We start from the raw sequence: 22,885 nt of genomic DNA, 5'->3' as shown, positions 1-22,885 counted from the left end.
TAATAACAGTAGGTTTTAAAATGGGTAGACACTTTTTTACATGCAATCAGACAGTCATCACATGCTATTTTCTCGGTCCTTGACATGCAAAATGCTTATACAAACATTGAGCAAAAATGGTTTTGTAAGCAATAAACACATGCTTATGTTTAGATAGAATGAAAATCCAGTTTGAATATTTTCAGTTCAAGCCACGGTCCCAGACACATTGTCATATACCTATGTAGCATTTCGTAATACACTTTCCTCATTATCCTCTTCTTTGTTGCGATTTTCTTTAGTTGTGGTCAGTGGCTATGTTTCTACTCTATTTTTAATGTGAGCATTTTGTAATTTGACACTTTTTCTTTATTCAAAAAGCTTACTATTTTCCATATAAATAAAAAGATACCTAAAAGAATAGTAATTATTGCAATCAACATAGGACATTTCAAAATACTTCTTCCCTACCCAGAAAACAAATTAGTTAACCATGTCCATTGAGAGCTGTTAGTCTCTTTTGCATCAGACAGCTTCATAGCCTTCTGGATACTTTCAAGGTTACTGCCAATGGCATTTTCATTATCAGGAATAAATGAGGAGCACTCTATTTTGATGAGTATACAACTAACACCTTTAGAAGCAAGGGGGAAATCAAGTATGATTCTGCTCTGTAGCACCACACTGTGCATGACAGTCATTTCAGTTGTAATCTGATTTACTGATTCAACAGCAGCATTGCTTAATACTTCAAGTTGATCCAATTTTATCAACTTTCAACTTGACTTTACTGCCCCATAAGTGGGCAGGATTCCATCTGCAAAAATAACACCATCGCCCAGATCCATATGTGACACTCCTTTAAATGCAGTCTTTTCTATGATATGATGGTAAACCCAAGAAGCACCTATTTTGCCTTGCTTCTCTATTTGGGTGAGCATTACAAATGTCCCTACTAAGTAAAGTCTCTGTATATCAAACAGCTTAAATAACATAATCTGCATAGCAACATCCCAACTAGTCTTTTGGTAACCAGAGGTAAGCTTGATCCCCACAGATATAATAAATTGCATGTAATGCTGACATACCCAATCATTTAGTCTCATCATATGTTTTTTGAGTAAAGATGCAGTTGCTGCATCTGACATAAAATGTCCCACTTTTAATGCAACAGGTATATCCCTTCACAGTCACCAATAATTGAAGTGGTGCTAGTCTAAAGTGGGTATTGTTATGCAAAGAGTTATGTTTAGCTTTTCAATTTCTGGTTAAAAAGATTGCAGGAAATGCTGCTCTAATTATTGCCTCAGTTACTAGTATTAGAAATATGGGAATAACCCCATCATGTGCACTCAGTATATGTGCACACACCAACAGTTACTGACATTCATTGTAAGTGCGTACATATACAATGCAACAGAGAAAGTACCAAACTCAGGATGCCAGTCTGGTGTTCTCTGCTTAATGTCAACTAAATGTCCATCACTGATTTTAGTCAGATGCTTATCTATGTTAAAAAGTAGTTTAGTATTTACAGGTCTGGTGGCTCCTTGTGCAAGAAGTAAATGCAGTAAAATGATTATGAATATCAAAATAGTAGTACCAATAATAAGTCAATATTAATATTGAACAGACTAGACCTAGAGAGGGGCCTCAAAGGTTTGCAAACACGGATGATTTTTAGTTTTGTAGTCCATATAGTATCAGTTCCCAAAGTCCATCCTGAATTCTGAACTGGTTGCAGTTTCACAAATGATACTTGCTTTCTTGAATCATTGCCCAGATATTGGGACAACTTGCACTCGGTATCCATTGCAGATGACATTACTGGAACATTAATCCTCACCTCTGGTAATGATGACATTGTTGAAAAATCACTAACCTTATTCCAACCATGATGACATTACTGAATCTCAATGACTCACTTTCAGGTGGTGCATATGTTTCCCTGGCTTTTCTTCCAGTTACAGATGCAATGGGCTCATCATGAAAGAATGGAATGATGTTCTTGGCATCTCATTGATATCCATTATTAGGGAAGGCTTTCTTAACATGTGACACATGAATTCAAGGGGGTGATTCTTCACATTGGATTGCTGTAGTAGTTGCAAGCAAAACCAGGAAAGGTTCTTTCCAACTTGGTCAAAGGGATTGTTTTCTTCAAACTGTTTTGACATATACCGGGTCTTCTGGTGAAGCATCATAATAGGAGGTTCTATAAGTCTGGGGTGCATGTGGTGCAGAACAGAGAAAAGACACTTACAATAAATAAAAATAATTCATCAACATTTTGTAACTCCAAATACTTGGGCAAGGGTGTTGCTAGCATTCTCATAGGCCTTCACATGAGAATTTCATCTGGGGAATATTGTCTAGTACAACTAACTGTGCTACGTACATTAAATAACACTAGATGTAATGCTTCTGGCCATTTGAGACCTTTTTTTCCACAATTTAGAAACTCTATATTTAAAGTCTGATTCATTCTTTCAAGCTTTGGGCCTGTGTGGGCAATGATATTGCATGTTTACTTTAAAAGCTTTACTTACTTATTTTACAACATGGTTTGTAAAATGAGACCCTCTGTTTGATTGAATACAAAAAGGAACTCCAATTCTGGGCATTAACTCTTGTAAAAGTTTATGGGCGACTGTAGTCACATCATTTCTAGCACAAGGGTAAGCTTCAACACATCTAGAAAACACATTTACAATTACCAAAATATATTTACATTTTTTCGACTGGAAATTCAATCAAATCTCACTGTATTCAACAAAAAGGTCCCCTTGACGTTTTCACTGAACACTTTTTGACACATTGTACTCTAAATACATAATACAGTTATTAATAAAATATTGAATAATTTTGTAAATGTAAGGGGCACACCGATCAATCAAGTGTCGTATTAATGGATTTTTTCCCCAAATGAGAGGGAAAATGATAAGACTGAACTAAATGAGTTAGAAAGGAGCATAGGGTACTAGCATCCCATGCAAAGGGTACCACAGTGAGTTTGGAGAGTGGCTACAGCCAATACCTCTCAACCTGGAAACATCAAAGATCTGGGCAAAGCCCATGAAAAATAGGTACAAATCTGTAGGCTAATTAACATCTAATTTGCATACACAATTATGTAACCCCACTCCAATGGAATTGTGGGATAGCTACTTTCAAACACAAACTGAAGAACAGACAACCAAAATATGGCACCAGAGTCCCCCTGCAGTCATCCCAATGTCCCATTACCAGGTTATTTCAGCCCATTTACCATCAACACTAATGTGTGCATACTGCTTTACTTCTACAATGATTATTTGGATTTTATTTTTACATTTTACAGCACAACAACAATGCAGAAACACTAAGACATCTGCTAAACAAAGCAATACTGTCTCAAAATGAATATAGACTTGGCACTAAAACTTCTCTGTCCTTGAAACTCACATTCATTGAAACAGCTTTGAAACCCACACCACCTCCAAAGAAAATGCATCTGGCCAATGGTGGATAAAGAATACCTTTGGGCTGTTTTCAAATCAGTGGCCCCTTGCACACAAAACAAGAAACATATATGTGTTCTTTTCTTTGATACACATTCCTGACTTTGTTAAATTATATTTCTTGTATAATACAACACACTTGTTAGACAGAGTGCATTTTAAATTTATTGTTTGAACATTTTTCCAGTAGGCTGTACTGTAGGCAACGAAACAAAATGCATGAACCAATAATGACAAAACTGCCCAATTCAGAACATTTTCATCATAAAAGTTTACTTCCACACCCACACTATAAATAGAATGACAGTATAGGCATCTTGCACAGCGTCTCGCATTTATTTTCAATTTCATTTTTTTTGGGGTGGGGGACAAAAAGTCAAAAACCAGGGACACATTGTAAACATTGCTTGTATAATTTTGTAAAGTTGCCAAAATAAAATGCTGCATTACCACCCTACATTTCACTGACAAATTTTGAATCCAGGACCCTACGCACTACAGTCAGAACAACATACCACTATAACAAACCAACAGCTTCCTGAAAAATGGGAAGACTGAAACTTAATGGCTATCATTTAGTGAATTCATTTCTCACTTCTCACCATAGCTCTCAGCCTCTTAGCACAAAAAATCCTGAACAAACAAAGCCAATAATGGGGGAATACAAATTCAGTTCTCACTTCTCACCACAGCTCTCAACACTTAGCACAAAAAACCTGGACAAAGCTCACAAGTAGTGGTGGCTAGGGACTTACCAAGGACACATTTTAAGCATCGCTTGTATAATTTTGTTAAGTTGCTAGAATAAATGTTTCCACCATGCATTTCACTGGCAAGTTTTGAACCCAGGACCCTTTGCACTACAGTCAAAGCAACATACCACTATGCTAAATCAGCAGCTTCCTTTAGTGAATTCATTTCTCACTTCTCACCACAGCTCTCAACCTCTTAGCACAAAAAACCTGGACAAACAAAGCCAATAATGGGGGAATACAAATTTAGTTCTCACTACAGCTTTCAGCTGTTATCACAAAAAAAACCTGGGGAATAGAAATTCAGTTGTCACTACAGCTGTCAACTCTTAGCACAAACAACCTTCAACTCAACACATAAAACTGGACAAAGCTGAGAAATGGTGGTATCTAGGGTCTTTAGGCTCTTTTTACCTGTACTGAAGGTACAGGGTTTGAGCCTGAGTACCTCCAGCCACCAGGTATATTGAATGGGGGCATGTACACACACACACACACACACACACACACACACACACACACACACACTCACTCCATTCTCAAAAGAATCAAAAATGTTCACTCCTGTTCAGAGTAATCAATAACCATTTGTTGGAACTGTTAAACTCATCACATTTCCTTCTGTCATCTTTGAATTGCTCATTGTGATAACATTTGCCTATTTATACATATCAGTAGCAACTAGCAAACTAGTATTTTGAATTGACTGGTGTTGCCAATAACCTAAGATGTCACATTCAGCCAACAAAACCTAAAACTGATAAGGACAGTCATTCAAAAACTGTTGAATTTAGCCTTGACTAAAGATATTCTGAAGGCAGTAGTTCACTGATCACAGTTTTCTGAAGTGTTTGAATTTAGATTTCTGTTTATTTTCCTACAAAATACTTATCAAGCTTTATCTGTGTAGGACTATAACAAGCTAACAAGTTTTCGACAGTCTTCTCTAGTTAGAGGAGAGGCCTTTCTCAACAAGATCAGTGCTACACAGACTAGGATTACATGATACTGCAGTCAATAGAATTCACGTAAGGAGCCTGGGCACGTGCTCACACACACATCTGCAGTTACCTTAAAGAAGTTCCCAAACAGCAGTTTCAAACATTCCCATTAAAGCTCTCTGCAGTTACCTTAAAGAAGTTCCCAAATGGCAGTTTCAAATGTTCCCATTAAAGCTCTTTTTGCTCTGTTCCTGGCTAGTTGCTTTTCCCTTGCATTTGGACTGCCATTCTGAAGCTCCGTTCTGTTTCCCAATCATAGTAATACTTAAATTAGAGCTGTATTTGTGGCCAGCCAAAAGAGCTTCCTTCAGCTCAATTCTGACTGGCTGGATGGTCTGATGACACTAACATCATCACGCAAGTGATAACACCATCACCGACAGCGCAAAATTGAAAAGAATTCAAAAATAAAAGGGAAAAAATTGGAAATTAAGGGGTGCCACTCGGGAATCATGACTCTCCTTCATTTGAACTCCAAAACTCGGCAAAAAACTAGTAATTTGGGATGGTTGGGAGGTATGCTACAGCCATCGCTGGCCCACCTTCCTCTTTGGAGTCTTTAGCTTGATTTTGAAACAACAACAATTCCTGTAAAGAAAGCCACACATTAGTTTTCCGCAACTGTTGCAAAAATGAACGAACAGGATAAGACAATGCAGCTTGTCTAGCTGCCACATCTGCAAAACTATTGCCTTTTGAAATATGTCTGATGTGTGGCACACTTGACTACAACTATTCTTTGAGTAGCAAAAGTGGATTTAAAAAATCAAGAATAAAAACAGAGGTTTTATTATTTTTCCCTGCTGATGTCAAATAACTCTTGCTTACCAAAGTGTCCCAAAATCATGAACTATCCAATAAGCATAAAGTGAGTCTGTGAAAACTGTTACTATTTTATCCTTTGCTAATTTTCAGCAATGACTACAGGTTTGGCTACTTGTGAAGGCACATTTCTGTTCAGCTGTCCTTTTTTTGTTTGATCTATACATGGCAAATGCTGCTACTAACATGCTATCTTTCCTGTGAATACAGGATCCCTCAACAAATAGAAGTAACGTGGAATTTGGCAATGTTGCATCTTTTAAATCTAATCTAGTAGGAAGTACATGTTTAACTACAAAAGTACAATAACGTGGTTCCCCTTCATCTGCTGTAAGAATTAAAGCTGCAGGGTTAACAGGTGGACATCAAATAACTTGCAAACAAAGGTTATTAAGCAAAGGTAATTCCTATTTAGACAGTTGTGTGCCAGATAAATACTGTGTTTTTGTTCTTAGTAACAATGTTTCTACAGAATGTGTAACTCCCACAAACATCTTGCACCCGAGAGTTAGGGCAGATTCCATTCCTACTATGCTTGATGTTGTGGCTGCCATGCTGAGGCAGTGGAGGAGGGCTGCTGCTACAGGATAAAGAACTGTATTGAAATAAACAACAGGTCTAAAAAACATCATTTCTACATTGTACCAATATTCCTAATGCTACCTTTTTCCTTTCTAACAGAACAGAAAAAAAAATCTCTTTGAATAATTGGGTAACCCAAGAGCAGATGAGTTAGAAAGTAAAGTTTTTAGTTGGATAAGAGCTTGTTCATGATGTTTCAATCAGGGCAAAGAGCTTAGGAATGTCTTTCGTTAACAATTCTAATAATGGTTTTACAACTTCTGCATGATTAGAAATCCAATTATTGAAGTAACCTGTCAGTCCCAGAAAGGCCCACAATTGTTTTAGTGTTCTAGGGAATGGTATATCATGAATAACAGCAATGCACAAAGGTAAGATTTTCCAGGAGACTTCTGAAATGAGATGTCCTAAGTACTGAACTTGTGGTTTCCACAACTGCAACTTTGCTTTATTGATTTTAAATCCCAGTTCTGTTAATTTTGTTGGAAGAAAAATAGTGTCTTGCCTATAGATAAGGTAAGAATGAAACGCTAAAAGCAGATCATCTACATACTGCATTAACTCATTACAGCCGAGTGCGCTTCCAGTATTTCTGCAGTTACCTCCAACCTACTGCACCTCTAGGAATGAAATATTGCTTGTTGATATTTGCGTTAATAATTCCAAAGCCATGCTACATGCAAGGTATCAGAATATTTTATCTTGAAGCAGGGCCGGCCTTAGCTGAAATGGCACCCTAGGTGAAGTAGTGCTCTGGTGCCCCTTAAGCCCCACCCACACCATACTCATGAAACACCCCTGTTTGAGCCACACCCACAGGTAGGTCACTCCCCAAGAAAGCCACTCCAGTCATTTCCTTAAATTATTTAAATGCACAGGAAGAAAAAATACCTTGTAATGTAGTTAAACTGCAAGTGAAGGTGGGAATTTCCTTTAATAAACCTGCTTTATCTGTTGTTCCTTCACACATATTTTGCTATAAAAGTCATGTCCTCAGCAAATAGAAGCCCATGTGCCTTGTTTCAAAGGTTTTCTTAAGTTAATCTAGACAGTTTAATTTACTTTGGGGCAGGCGAGCAAGCCTTATAGTTCAATGAAAGTAGTATAGCAACCTGTCTCCTCCTGTGTACAGTAACTTAAGTCTTGGGATACTATACAAAGAAAAGGGGCACTTTTTTAGGGAGGTACAAAACATGCATTTACGGAAACAATATTTCAGCACTGGAGGAACAACCTTTTAGAAAACTAGTCAGTCAGCACAGTATAACGTTTGTGTTACTTTTTAACAAGGTAAGTATGCTAAACATACAACATGGGAGATCGCAGATATACCCCAGGGATTACCTCAGTGTCACTGCTCAACAGAGGCACAGCAAAATAATGGGTATAGTTCCCCATACTAAAGGGGTGGCGTGGCCAAAACTATGGGCTAGGCTTGTAAATGCCCTCGGGCAGATAGCCTAGTATGAACCTATGAACCTATGAACCTATGAACAGTCCTTCTGCAGCTCTCAATGAATCAGGGACAAATCTTAACAGAATAAGAGGCAAATCCAGAAAAAAATCAGTAATGACAAAATAAGAAAATGTGAATTTATATACATTTTTTGAATTAAAGGAAGTCCATAACTATAATTATTGTCACAATTTATTAAGTAATTTACTACCTTTTCTCCAAAAGTGACCAGTTTTCAGAGAGATTAAGAGGATAGAACAAAAATTTGAGTCAGAAGCAGGGATGTTCCTGAAAATTTTGGAGAATTGAGAGGTAAGATCCAATCTCATGGAGAAAATATCAGTATGCAGTTCTTAGAAATAAAACAACCAGATGACAAATGTAATAAACTTAGCATTAAAGAAGAAAATGTATTTAAAGCCAAATGGAGCTTACACAATGAATTAAAAAAAAAGTTTATAAACATTGCTGAGTTGATAGTTTCCTCACACATGTAAATAAAGAATGCCAGCAGGGGAAAGTAATTAAGAACTCTGCTGTCCATGCATGTCAGGGACAGAGTATGACTCACTGTTCAAAGTATGTTTGGATATGATGCTGTCCTATACACCATTGTTTTTACTCCCAGCAAAAGGGAGATACTCAATTGTTTTTTCTCCTTAAAATAATTCCATGACAGACTTTCTATAAAAGAGACTTGTTAGCTAAGCTGTTAAACAAACAGACTAAGGGCTCTAGGCACAGATGAATAAAGTAACAACCTTTGTGTATGTATTTCCTACTTTAAATACCAGAGCCAGATCATGATCAAATAGGGCCTTAGGCAGGGTTATAGATCGAGCCCCTCCCCCAGAGCAGCCCTCCTGCAGCAACCCCCTACCCTGCACAGCAGCATCCCCCTCCCCAGCAATTCCAGTGTTCCCAATCTATCCGTGAGCATACTGTTTTCTTATTTACTTCTACAATGATTACAGATGTTGAAATAAAATAGCACAAACACAGATAGCCATTTGCTAAATAAATAATATAGTCTCGCAATGAACCAGACTTAGCATGAGCAGTAAACTTCTCTTCCCTTGAAACTCACATTCATTAAAACAGCAAAACTCACATTCATTGAAATGGATTAAGTTTATCTTTGGGCTGTTTTCAAAACATAGACTTCTTGGACCCATTTTAGGGCCATGCATACATGTATTTGTTATTTGATTCACCTTCCTGATTGTATTAAATGATACTCCTTGTATAATACAGCACCACTCATTAGAATGTGTGTTAAATTTGTAGTTTCAAACATTCTTTTAAGCAATGAAACAAAATGTATGAACCAATAACTACCAATTTCAGAAAATTTCAAGCATAAAAGGCCACTCAGGACTTCTATCATTACAATCCATCAATATCACATAATACATACAATCTATGTAGATATAAAATCATCTGAATAATTCCACACTAAAGAAATCTGTAACTAATGAAGAGGTTGCTACTGGCAGACAACTTTACATATCAGTGCTTTATCTACAAATTCAGTGTCTGCTGCCCTTGAAGAATTAATTGCCCATATTACATTAAAAAATTGGTAAGTTGGTAATATTGCAATAGGAAATGACTAACAAACCAACAAGTTCATAGACACTAGGCATCTCATACAAAGGAGAACACACTCAGGAGTGCAGAACTCCTATCCTCTTTATAATGCACCAAATAATTAGCAAGCATATGGGTACTCCAATATCAGCACTCCATCTACATGATGTGGGAGTAAAATCCACAGTCTTCTGCACTAAATGCAATTATGCTACTAACACTGATTTCAGATTCAACAACGCAGTGTGCCATTTGATAAACAAAAAACAGCTAGTTGCACATTGAAGACAGACTTATCATGAGCAGCAGTAAACTTTCTTCCTTTGAAGGTCACAATTCCATGAAAATGAACTGAAATTCATAATCCCTTGAAAATGCACAGAAACTCTTATTTCCCTTAAAATGCACTGAAACTCAAACTCACATTTCTGTCAGCAGTCTGGTAGTAGGTGTACAGCAGTGGTTCCAAAACCTTTATGGATTGAGACCCACTTTTGAAAACAGTATTTTTTCATGACCGACTACTCCCGTCATCTGAAGCATGAATGGCCCTCCTTAAAGGAGAAAATGCCGCCACCACAGAGTGTTTTTTCAGGATTTAAAGGGGCCATATAAACTATTCATATATTTTAATTAGCAGAGACAGATCATAGCCAAATGAAGCCCTAGGCAGGATAATAAATTGGGCCCCCCCAGAGCAGCCCCTCTCTCCAGCCATACCAGTGTTCCATTACTTGGGTTATTTCTCTCCAGTTACCATGAACACTGTTCAAACGTATGTGTGTACACAATTTTATTTACTTCTACAATTATCAAAGATATTGAAATAAAATGCACAAACACCGATAGCCATTTGCTAAATAAATAATACAGTCTCACAATAAAAACAGACTTAGCATGAGCAGTAAACTTATCTGCCACTGAAATTCAACTTCATTGAAACAGCATTAAAACCAGAATCAAATAAAATGCATCTTGCCAGTGGAAAATTAAGTTTATCTTTAGGCTATTTTCAAACTATATGCTCCATGAACACATTTTTATTGCTATGCATACATGTATGTGCTCTTTGATTTGCCTTCCTGATTCTATTAAATTATATTCCTTGTATAATAAAGCACCTTTTGTTAGAGTGTGTTTTGAATTTGTAGTTTTGAACATTTTTCCAGTAAGCAATGAAAAAAATGTATGACCCAATAATGACAAAACTGCCCATTTCAGAATATTTTAATCATAAACGAGGGTAAGGCGTCCACACAGCCTATCTGGACCTCACCAAGGCCTTTGACACCATCTCCTACTCTGGGATCATAGATACACTTACTAAGCTGGGCGTAAATCCCTACTTCACATGATGGGTTGCCAACTGGCTTACTGACAGAATGCAGACTATAAAAGTAGCTGACTCCAAATCCAGCTCCAGACAAGTGACAAGTGGAGTACCTCAGGGTTTCGTCCTGGGACCGCTCTTGTTTGACATCTACTTCTCTGAAGTTCAGGCCAACACTAAGGGACTCTGGCTAACAAAGTTCGCAGATGACTGCAAACTGGGAGCCATTATTGAATCCCCATATGATGTGGATATTCTACAAAAGGGCCTTACAGAAACAGATACTTGGTGCCAGAGCCATGGGCTCAAGCTTAATGCCAAGAAATGTATAGTTATCCCCTTTGCGAAAAAACATGTACCCATAAATTGCCACATAGGTGGCAGTACACTAAACACTGAAAGTGCGATGAGAGACTTAGGGACACAGGTGGACAGTGGTCTCACCTTCAATAACCACATCACCACAACAGTCAGGAAATCCTTCTATGTGGCACACCTCATCACTAAGAGCTTTTCATCCAGAAAAAAGGAGGTTGATGTTCCATGGTACTCATCCCTCATTAGACCCATTATAGAGTTCAATAACACCCCATTTGGTATGTACCTCACAAGACATCTGCAACAGCCGGAAAAGCTTTATAAATACCTCACTAAAAGAATCACAGGCCTAAAGCAGATGCCCTATGCTGACCATCTAAAAAAACTCCAGCTATACTCTGTGTCATATCTGCTACTCAGAGGCAATCTCTGCTTAACATACAAGGCCATGTCAAACCCTGAGCTGTTAGACATGCTTCACTTAAAGAAATCCCAGTCTTTCAGAGCCACATGCTCCATGGATCTAAACCTTGTCATCACAATGAACAAAACATGCTGGAGGGATAGGTTCCTGACCCAGAGACTCCCCATACTTTGGAATAGACTGCCCATACATGTCAAGCAGAGCACATTCTTGGCCATCTTCAAAAGGAACCTTGATGATTGGATGGGAGATAGGAAATTCACTCCGGGATTATGTCAGTCACCCTGCGAGACATGGGTCCAGGGAAGTAAATATTGTAGGAAGAAATATCCAGGGAATTGTTATGGCTAGGCTTGTATAGGCCCTAAGGCCAATAGCCTAGTACAAACCTATGAACCTATAAAAGGCCACTCAAACTTCTGTCATTACAATCCACCAGTATCAGTCAATAAACACAACTCTGCAGAAGTAAAATTCATCTGAATAATTCTTCATTAAATATAATTGTAACTAATGAAGAGGCTGTTACTGACAAACGACTTTACATTTCAGTGTTTCATGTACAAATTTAGTGCATGCTGCCCTTGATGAATTAATCGCCTACGTTACATTAAAGAATAAATTGGTACACTGGTAATATTGCAATAGGGAGTGAGTGAGAAACTAACAAGTTTATGGTTACTAGGCATCTTATATAGAGGAGGGCACGCTAAAGAATGCAGAACCCCTATCCCCTAATAAAATGCACCAAATTATCTACAACTAGGGCATTACATACCATGCTCCCATGCCTCTCAACCAGCACAAGAAATCTGAACAAAGCCTAAAATAATGGGGGGGGGGGGGCAAAGGCCCAAAAATGGGGACAGATTATAAAAATTGCTGTAATACACTTAGAAAGTTGCTAAAATAACAGCATTTGTCTTAGAATGCATTTTCTGAAGGAAATGATGGCTGAAACTTAAATGTATGACATTTAGCTATTTAAATCCTCAGTGATTTGCCAGAAAACCATAAATTTTAAGAGCAATAGGCCTAAAATATGAGGCAAAAATCTGGAGAGTTGAGAGGAATACATACCTCTCAAACACTTACTGCAAGAAATCTGGACAAAGCCTAACATCATGTGGATGCAATGGCCAAAAATGGTGATAGATTTTAAATATTGTACTTTTTTAACCTAGGAAGTGGCTAGAATAACAGGATTTGTGTTAACATGCATTTCTGTATTTCTGTAGTATATTAAGTCTGAAAGTCATATATGTGTATATATATATATATATATATATATATATATGTGTGTGTGTGTGTGTGTGTGTGTGTGTGTGTGTGTGTGTGTGTGTGTGTGTGTGTGTCTGTGTGTGTGTGTGTGTGTGTGTGTGTGTGTGTGTGTATTTATATATATATATATATATATATATATATATATATATATATATATATATATATATATATATATATATATTTATCCTTAAACCCTTTTTCCCATTTTGCACAAGAGGTCGGGTTGTCACTTCATCTGTGACAATCATCTCAAACCAAGGTTTACACCACCGAGTGGCTAGCCCTGTTGTGTGTGGTTCTTCATCTGTACCACTCACTCACACACACACTCACACCTACGGCCAATTTAAAATGCCAAGTCCACCTACTGAATGTCCCCTACTAAGTTAAACCATGGTGAAACATTGTGCATAATTAGTGGAGGAAATCAGATCGAGTGTATCATGCATGATAGATGCCACTTACTGGTGTACATGCCTTTTTGTCCTTTAGTATGGTGCTGCATTGTCCTTTGGAATATGGGGTACCAACTTTTATGCAATGTGCTGCTACACTGTATTTGGCAGTAGAGCACTGGTAAATGTAACGAGTTCCTTCTCACTCAGCATGTATGTGTTGCAAGGTACTTCTTAAAATTAATATTTTCTAAAGAAGGTCAAATCCATTCACTGAATAAATAAGTCTTTTGCAACATATATTTTTATATATAAAATGCTGCAATACACTTCTAAATATGTTTTTTGTAAAAGTCGGTGACGTTATCTATAATATAACTCAAGAGGTTTAAAGCTTTATCCTGTACTCTTTTCAAGTTTTATTCTTTCAGTCTCCACTTGCAAACTGTGTGATTATAAAAAGTCAGTTTTTCAAACCATACTGCCAATGGCTTACCCCAAGAAAAAGACACTTCAGCTCAGAGGGTTATAGGGCAGGATTCACAAAGGCTTGCATGGAGTGTAAGAGACGTGTAACATTCCATGCAAGCCTCGCGACCCAGGAACAGCCCTAAACTCCGTGTAAGAGACCAGCTAAAACGTCTCTTACACGGACTGGGCATGGACATGCAATACCTCACTTGCAGCCGAAAGGTATGCAAATGAGGTATATTAGTGATCCACGACGCAGAAACCAGTCCGTGTAAGAGACGTTTTAGCTGCAGAAATGTACTCAGTTGACAACTGAATACGTTTCTGCAAATTCCACAGTGGAGCCATGTCAGCTCCAAATAAAGGGTGCATATGTCTCAGGCAGCATGCCAATGGCCAAATATGTGGCCATTGGCAAGGTAACCCGATGAAAAAATATACAAATGGGCTGCGCTGTATAAATCCATTAAAAAGAAGGTTATAAACCCACAAATGTGGGTTTCATGCAATACATGGAATGACAATGCAGGGACCAGCAGACCAAAAACAACATGGCCACTGTGTAGTGGTTGCTAAGTGGGGAAGCTGAGTCTAAGACATGTAACTAAGCATTAGTAGGCAATCTCATGTAAATGAGGGTTAGGATACTGAATCTCACAGTCACATAGCAAATGAGCACAGTCTGAGTAGTGTAAGAGATACATAAGGGGGAGGAATAGAGTAGGAGATAGGTGACATCACAGGGGGGAACGGTAGAAAGAAATGCAGTTAATTGGAGGTCAGTGTAACATGACAGATGACAGACACAGATCATGGAAAGAGGTGTGCCACTAGATAAGTCAGGGAAAGTCAAGAAATGGAAGGTGTACACTGTTACTTACACCAAAGTTTCTTGCTGGGCGTGCATGCGCACGTGTGCGCATGATGAAGTGCGAGTAGGGCAGTGTGTGCGTGTGTAAGGCAGACTGAGCATGTGGGAGCATGTTGGGAGATGTTTAACACTGTTTGCGCTAGTGTACGTGCATGTAGGGCAGGCTGAGCATGTTGGAGGCTGTTGGCAGACGTGTAACAGTGTTTGCGCGGGTGTGCGTGCGTTTTAACCCAAATAAGTAGATTCTGAACTGTGTAAGTACGTGTGCGCATGTGTAAGCCACTGTGAGCGTGTTTCTGCTGGTATGCACGTTGCTCCCTCCTGAGGAAACAGAAAGGAAAAAGGAAGCAACAGAAATAATAGGAAGCTAGCACGGATAACTGCTGAAGCTAGCAGGTGAAAACAATTAGAAGCAGGCAATTACACAGGCAGAATAGTAGCCCAGCACTTAAAACTCTGCAAACAGTAGTGCAGGATGTTTCTCTGAAGAGACACTGCAAGACAGCAGTAAGCTAATAAAAGTGAAAACTGAAAAAGTTTCACTCAGAGCAGAAATGTTAGGGGCTGCCATAGCTGTCATAATGAGACATAGGCGACTTGCTGAGGGTGGTGACAATGCAGATGGTGCCAGACAACCCACAGTGAGGAGACGGAGAAGAGTGTACAGGCCCAGGGTCACCTACCATGGGTTACATGAGCTGGAGATAGTAGAGTGCTATAGAGTGGACAGAGAGCTTCTGCAGCAAATTGTTGAGCTGTGCAGGCCACGCCTCACACACAGAACCAACAGAGGGGAACCCATCCCAGTGGAAACCAAGGTATGTGTTGGCCTAAGAATACTAGCAACAGGTACCTTCCAGAGACCAACTGGTGATATGATGGGGATATCACAGGCATCAGCCTCCAGGGTACTGCACCAGTTCCTGGATGTCTTGTCAGCACATGTCGGTGATCATGTACATTTCCTCAATGCCCGTGAGGTATTGGCCAGCAATATGCGTCTCTTCCAGCAAATAGTGGAATACCCTCAGGTAGTGGGTGCAATAGACTGCACGCACATATGCATCAAAGCACCAGCCGGTGAGCGGGGTAGGGCCTACATTAACCGCAAGGGCTTCCCCTCCATTAACTGCCAGGTCGTGTGTGATGCCCAGGGCATAATGATGAATGTGTGTGCTGGCTGCCTTGGGAGTTACCACGATTCCCACATCTGGCATTTGACGCAGCTGTACCAGACATTTGCCATTGGGGACATCCCACACGGACACCTAGTGGGGGATGCAGGTTATACACTGGAGCCGTGGCTGATGACACCCATCAGAAATGCACACACACACTTGAACAGGAACGCCATAATGAGGCACATGCACAAACATGTAATGTAATAGAGCATGTGTTTGGGCTGCTCAAGTCACGGTTCCGGTGTCTGGACACATCTGGTGGACCCTTGCAGTACACACCAACTACATGTACCCAAATTTTCATGGTATGTGCTATGCTACATAATATGATCTTGCGAAAACAGCTGCAGCAGAACCAGCATAGGGCTGGGCCAAACAGCCCCCCACCATTGCCAAGGCCATCACAGGCAGAGCGTGACTCGGAGGAGGAACAACCTGAGCCTGCCCCAGTAGACAGAAGGAGGCGTGCCCAGTATGCCCTGGCCTTGGCAAAGAGGCAATTCATAGCACATACACTGGCTCAGTAGAAACCCTGGGAATGATACCCCCTCTGACTCACTCAAATAATAACATGGATGCCTAAAATGACATGACCTGCTCACAAACATGTACAGGGAAGTGTAATATGCGCATCCGACAGAGGCAGCCCTGCAGCACCACCTGAGGCATGAATGCCATGTGTTAAGTAATGTAACACCATGTACTATATGCACACCTGAGCACCCTGACTAACATCCACCCTCACCAAGCAGGAAGCCACAAAATGACGATGGGATGATCAAGTGCAATAACTGGCTGAAGTAATGCAGTTAGTCAAAGGGGAGCCAATGTGTTTCAGGCTGGGAAGACATGCGGAGCATGACATGATGCACCACCTGCTAGGGGTGGCATGCACCTATCATTCCATGCCTCATGGATACTGGCAAAGGCTGTCAGTACCCACAGCATGCCCTGAATAGGTAAGTCTCACCAAACCCACCTTCATAGGTACCACAAGGGATAGGAACCTAGATGTAATGCTACTCAATGCCAGAAGTCTAAACAGCAAGATGTGTGCAGTGTAAATGCACACAGTATGGAGAATGTAGATACCAGTCCTGTAACAGAGAACTGGGTCAAGGCTCACATCAGCACCCTAACACTACCAGGTCACACCTCATACTGTGCTGTACAGCCGCAAAACATGGAACAAGCTACAAAAGGAGGGTGACTAGCAATAAATGTCAAGGATAACCACACCCCCATGTTGGTACCACAACAAGAAGCAGCATGGATTAGCCATGGTCAAATACCAATGGCTAAAACCACCTCCCAGTATATAGCCTGCTGCAGACCACTGTCCTAATACCAGGAACTGCACCTGGTCTATGTTGGAATACATGAATATATCAAGCCCCCCCAAACCACATTATATTGCTTGACTGAAAATACCCAGACACACACTGGGAGCATTATACTAGCACCAACACAGTAGGAGAAAAGTTCCCAGAATCCATAAACCAAAATGCCCAGGAACAACATACCACTCCCACAAGAGGGGTAAGCATACTGGATGTGATAATCAGCAACATGTGTACTGAATGGCAAGATGAGAAGTGTATCCCTCACTGGTAAGACCAGACCATAGAGTAATCACACTGGATATACACATCCCGACCCCAGTCCCTGGCCAGAATACCACAGTGAAACACATGTGTAAAGCATAGGTTGCAGCACTCCAAACTGATGTTGAATCCACGAAAAGCCCTGTGCAAGTGCAGAATATGGGACACACCACAGAACATGTTATACAGGCATTTCATGAACACAGCCAGGAATGCTTGGAGTATGCAATCACAAATAACAACAACCCACAATGCCATACACGCAGGCATATGGCATGCTGGACTCCAGCCATTACCAAACCATGCAAGAGAATGAGGAAGCTACCACATGATAGAGCAAACATAAAAAGGGAAGTAATCACTGACCAGTAGTATGGCAATAACATATGTCCACACATACAATCCACTAAGTCCAGCCACAACAAGTAGAATCTGTGAATCCAGAGGCAATGTGACACCTGTCCCAAGTACACAGACAACCACAACACCCCCCAATAAATACAAATATATGTGATAGATGCAACCATGTATCCAAATCAGAGGTTGAGCTCCACCAAATTAGTACTGTCAAAACTAGTCAGGAGGAGAAGGTAACCACATACACCACAAACCCAGTCCCACATAGACCTACCACAACTGTAAACCAAACACATAAACACAGAAAAATATTCCCGGAGGCCCTAATTACAAACACACCACACCAACAGAAGCCTCCAAAGCAGATCACAAGCAACCACAACCTCCAAACATAGCACATGCAACAAATAGTACACAAAGCTGGTGTGCCAAACAGTGACAGGCCAGAAGGAGAAACAACATGCCTGATACAGTTGTAATAGGTGTCTGTATAGGCAGACACACTGCTGTCCCACTCACCAGACTGAACAAGGGAAAGGGTAGAGTAAGCTGGCTGTAGGCTGCCAAAAATGCCACATAACACAAGTATGCAGGTCACCCCAAAGCAAGCAGAAATATGATGCACTCAATGTCCATGCTGGTGTGAATGACCTGAGATGTACCTCCCTGGTCTACATGAAAAGAGACATGGATGATCCCTCTGAGTATGTACCCCAGGCCGGTATGACACTGGCTGTGTGCAGCATCCAACCCTCACCAAGAATGATGCCACTGTACAAACACAGAATGATCATGTTTAACAGCTGGCACAGTTACAGCTATCAGTCCAAGAGGGTCTAATGTCTGTCTGCTTGAGATGTCAAGCATGACAAGCCATGCTGCTGTTCAGGGATGGCTTGCACCTGTTACCCCTGTGCATCTGGATACTGGATAAGGCCTTTGCCACCTCCATAGTGCCGTATGTAGGCAATGCCAAAAAGACTACCCACCACCCTAGAAAACATAAGTGGTAGGAAACATAAGGGTAATGCTGACCAATGCCAGATGTGTATACTGCAATATGCATGCCCCTGAGGCACTTCCCATTATGGAGAACATCGATGTTTGTGCAGTGACAGAAGCCTGCTGCAAGCCTAGTGATAGCACACCAGCACTACTAGGTTATACCACATATCATGTGTTATGGCCCCAACACCTGCTCCAAAACATCAAAGGAGGGGGAGTATCCATATGCAGCACAGACACCCATATGGCCAAGTAACTGACAATGCACAAAGCAGCGGAGACCACCCATGTGCACCTAAGTGTAGTCCAAACTGCTGTACAGTCTGTAGCATGCAACAGGCAACACTCTCACACACAAAAACTCCACCCAGACATCCTGAAGACACTGGACAGTATGAATGTCCCACCAAATACCAGACAAGGTACACACAAATTACCACATAGGTGGCAAACCATTATGTATGCAAGGAGTAATCAGGGACCTAGGGACACAAGTCAACAGTAATCTGTCATGTGACTCTCACAATGCCAATGTGGCTAGGAAGATTGTCGATATTGGACACCGTATCATGAAAGGATTCACATCTACATCAACAGAGGTCACTGTGCCGCTGTACTGTTCCCTTATCAGACCCATAATCTAGTACAATGACTCATATGGGATGTACCGTATGTGACACCTGCAGCGGTTCGAAATACCTCATAGTTACCCCACCAAGAGGATAAAGGGTGTGAAATATATGTCATATGCTGCCTGGTTGTAGACACCCCAGCTGAATGCAGTCACAGACTGCCTACACAGAGGCATTGTATGTCTGTTGTACAAGGCCATGTCCAACACAGGAGTAATGGACATGCTCCACCACAGGAAATCAAAGCCATTGGAGCTGTGAGAGTGACAGATGTCAGCCTCAACACATAATGAAATAAGATGTGCTGGAGGGACAGATACATAACCCAGAGGCTCCCCACACCCAGAAACAGGATCCCAATCCATGTTAGGCAGAGCCCCTCACTGACACCCCTCAACAGGAATATTGCCAAGTGGATGGATGATTGTACATGTATACTGGGGGTCTTCACTGTGTCACGACCAGACAGAGGCACAGTGAAGACATTCATAAATGGCCATAATAGAAACATAAAACAAAAACTCTTGAGCAGCAAAATAAGGAAGGCACAGACAAAGAGTCAGTTTACAGTAATCTGTCATGTGAATCTCACAATGCAAATGTGGCTAGGAAGATTGTCGATATTGGACACCGTATCATGAAAGGATTCACATCTACATCAACAGAGGTCACTGTGCCGCTGTACTGTTCCCTTATCAGACCCATAATCTAGTACAATGACTCATATGGGATGTACCGTATGTGACACCTGCAGCGGTTTGGAAGACCTCATAGTTACCCCACCAAGAGGATAAAGGGTGTGAAATATATGTCATATGCTGCCTGGTTGTAGACACCCCAGCTGAATGCAGTCACAGACTGCCTACACAGAGGCATTATATGTCTGTTGTACAAGGCCATGTCTAACACAGGAGTAATGGACATGCTCCACCACAGGAAATCAAAACCATTGGAGCTGTGAGAGTGACAGATGTCAGCCTCAACACATAATGAAATAAGATGTGCTGGAAGAACAGATACATAACCCAGAGGCTCCCCACACCCAGAAACAGGATCCCAATCCATGTTAGGCAGAGCCCCTCACTGACACCCCTCAACAGGAATATTGCCAAGTGGATGGATGATTGTACATGTATACTGGGGGTCTTCACTGTGTCACGACCAGACAGAGGCACAGTGAAGACATTCATAAATGGCCATAATAGAAACATAAAACAAAAACTCTTGAGCAGCAAAATAAGGAAGGCACAGACAAAGAGTCAGTTTAAGTTAAGCGCTTTTCGTTTATGAGTAACACAAACTTCATCAGACAATGTACAATTTAAAATACTCTACTTATATAAGAATATAAAAACATCAATTAACCAATCAATTGGATTGAGGAACCTTAGTTGATGCCCATTTTTAAAAATGTATATGCACATTCTAAAACTAAATATTCAGAAGAAATTATTAAAAATACAGATCTTCAAAATACAAGAATTGTACAAAAAGTCATAACTATACACCATAAGACAAAACATTCAAACCATCAAGAATAACAAAAATAGAAGTCAGTCATTCATTATAAAACAATTCTAACGGACCAAACTTTTAAGTTTTAATAAACTACTGATACTGCACCCTTCGTTAAGCCCTGGGTACATATAGGCATTCAGTCTAATCTGCCATGTTAATTCCAGTTCTTCCAATCTAAGTTCAACTGGTCCACCCCGTAATTTAAGGTTAGCTTGATCAATCACAATAAACTTGAAATAGTGATATGGATGATTTTCTGCATGCTTAGCTAATGCGTTTTCGAGTTTGTGTTTCTTAATTGCGTATAAATGCTCGTAAATTCGATTACGCAATTTTCTTTCAGTCTTGCCAAGATAGTAAGCAGGACGAGACTGAAATAAGGCAAGATACACAACCATTGTAGAATTACAATTGTTTCTCAATTTTAGTGAATATTGGTAATTGTTAACAAAGAATCTATTAGATTCCAAAATGTGAGAACAGTAGTTACAGGATTGGCATTTATACATTCCTGGAATTCTCACTGAGCTCACTTTGATGTTTTCGCAATATTCTTTTAAGTTTTTGCCTCTTCTGTAAGTTACTACTGGGCATTCTCCCACACTTAAAAATACACTGCTATCACTTTTCAATATATTCCAATTCTTTATTAAAATTTTAAAACAGTCACTGCTGTTTAAGTTGAATGATGTTATAAATGTGGTACTAACCAAATTGGTAGCAGAAGAATCAACTGTTGTTAATAGTGTGGGTGTGCCCAGTGTCTTGCTTAAAATAGGAGTGTACAAACGTGACTGACGTTTAATGGTCACTTTATCTATAAGTTCATCAATAAGAAATTCAGGGTATTCACGACAAAGAAAAAGTTCTTTTATGAACTTACACTCGTTGTAAAAGACATCATCTACAGTGGTAATGCGAGCAGCTCTAACAAGATGACCTTTAATAATAGATCGCTTTTGGTGTCGGGGATGACAACTAGAAAAATGTAACATAGAGTTTCAGTAAGTGTTCGTTCTGTAAATAGAAGATGCCCACATGCCACGTGTGGTGTCCTTTGTTAGCAACATATCTAAATAAGCAATAGATGTTACTTCAAAAGAATGCGTAAAATTCAGAAAAGTAGTGGTAGAATTTAAATAACCCACCAATTCAGTACTACAAATGGAGTCCCCGTCTAACAGTATAAAAATGTCGTCAAGGAATCGTGTGTAGAAAATAATACGATCATTAAAAGTACAATTGTGAAATATAAATGCATTTTCCCAGTGTGCCATAACCATGTTGGCTACACTGGCACCACAGGGGGAGCCCATGGCAACACCAATTTTTTGTAGAAAAAAATCTCCTTCAAACGTAAAAAAGTTGTTGTCCAATATTAAATCAAGTAATTCAATCACCATGACTATATCACTATGAGCACACCCTTGTTGTTTTAAGGTTTCACTAACCCAATCTACAGCTATATTGTGAGGAATACAAGTGTATAAATCTTTCACATCAATCGTCAAAAAATTAAAGCTAGGGTTAAATTCTAAATCATTAATGTTCTTCAAAAATGTCAAAGAGTCCTTGCAAATTTGTTTAATGTTGACTAGATGTTTTTGTAAAATAGAATCCACCACTTTAGCACACTCATAAGTTGGAGACCCCCTACTATCCACTAATGGTCTCATAGGTGGATTAGTACGGTCCTTGTGGATCTTAGGTATCCCAAACAAGCAAGGAAATCTTGGATAGGAAATTGACATGTAATCATATACACTTTGGGTAATTCTCCCTTCAATAACCATGCCCAAAACTTTTTTTCTTT

The sequence above is a fragment of the Protopterus annectens genome, chromosome 2.part2, assembly GCF_019279795.1.
Source record: "Protopterus annectens isolate FY-2018-M chromosome 2.part2, PAN1.0, whole genome shotgun sequence".
Taxonomy (NCBI): domain Eukaryota; kingdom Metazoa; phylum Chordata; order Ceratodontiformes; family Protopteridae; genus Protopterus; species Protopterus annectens.
This window is presented reverse-complemented; position numbering follows the sequence as displayed.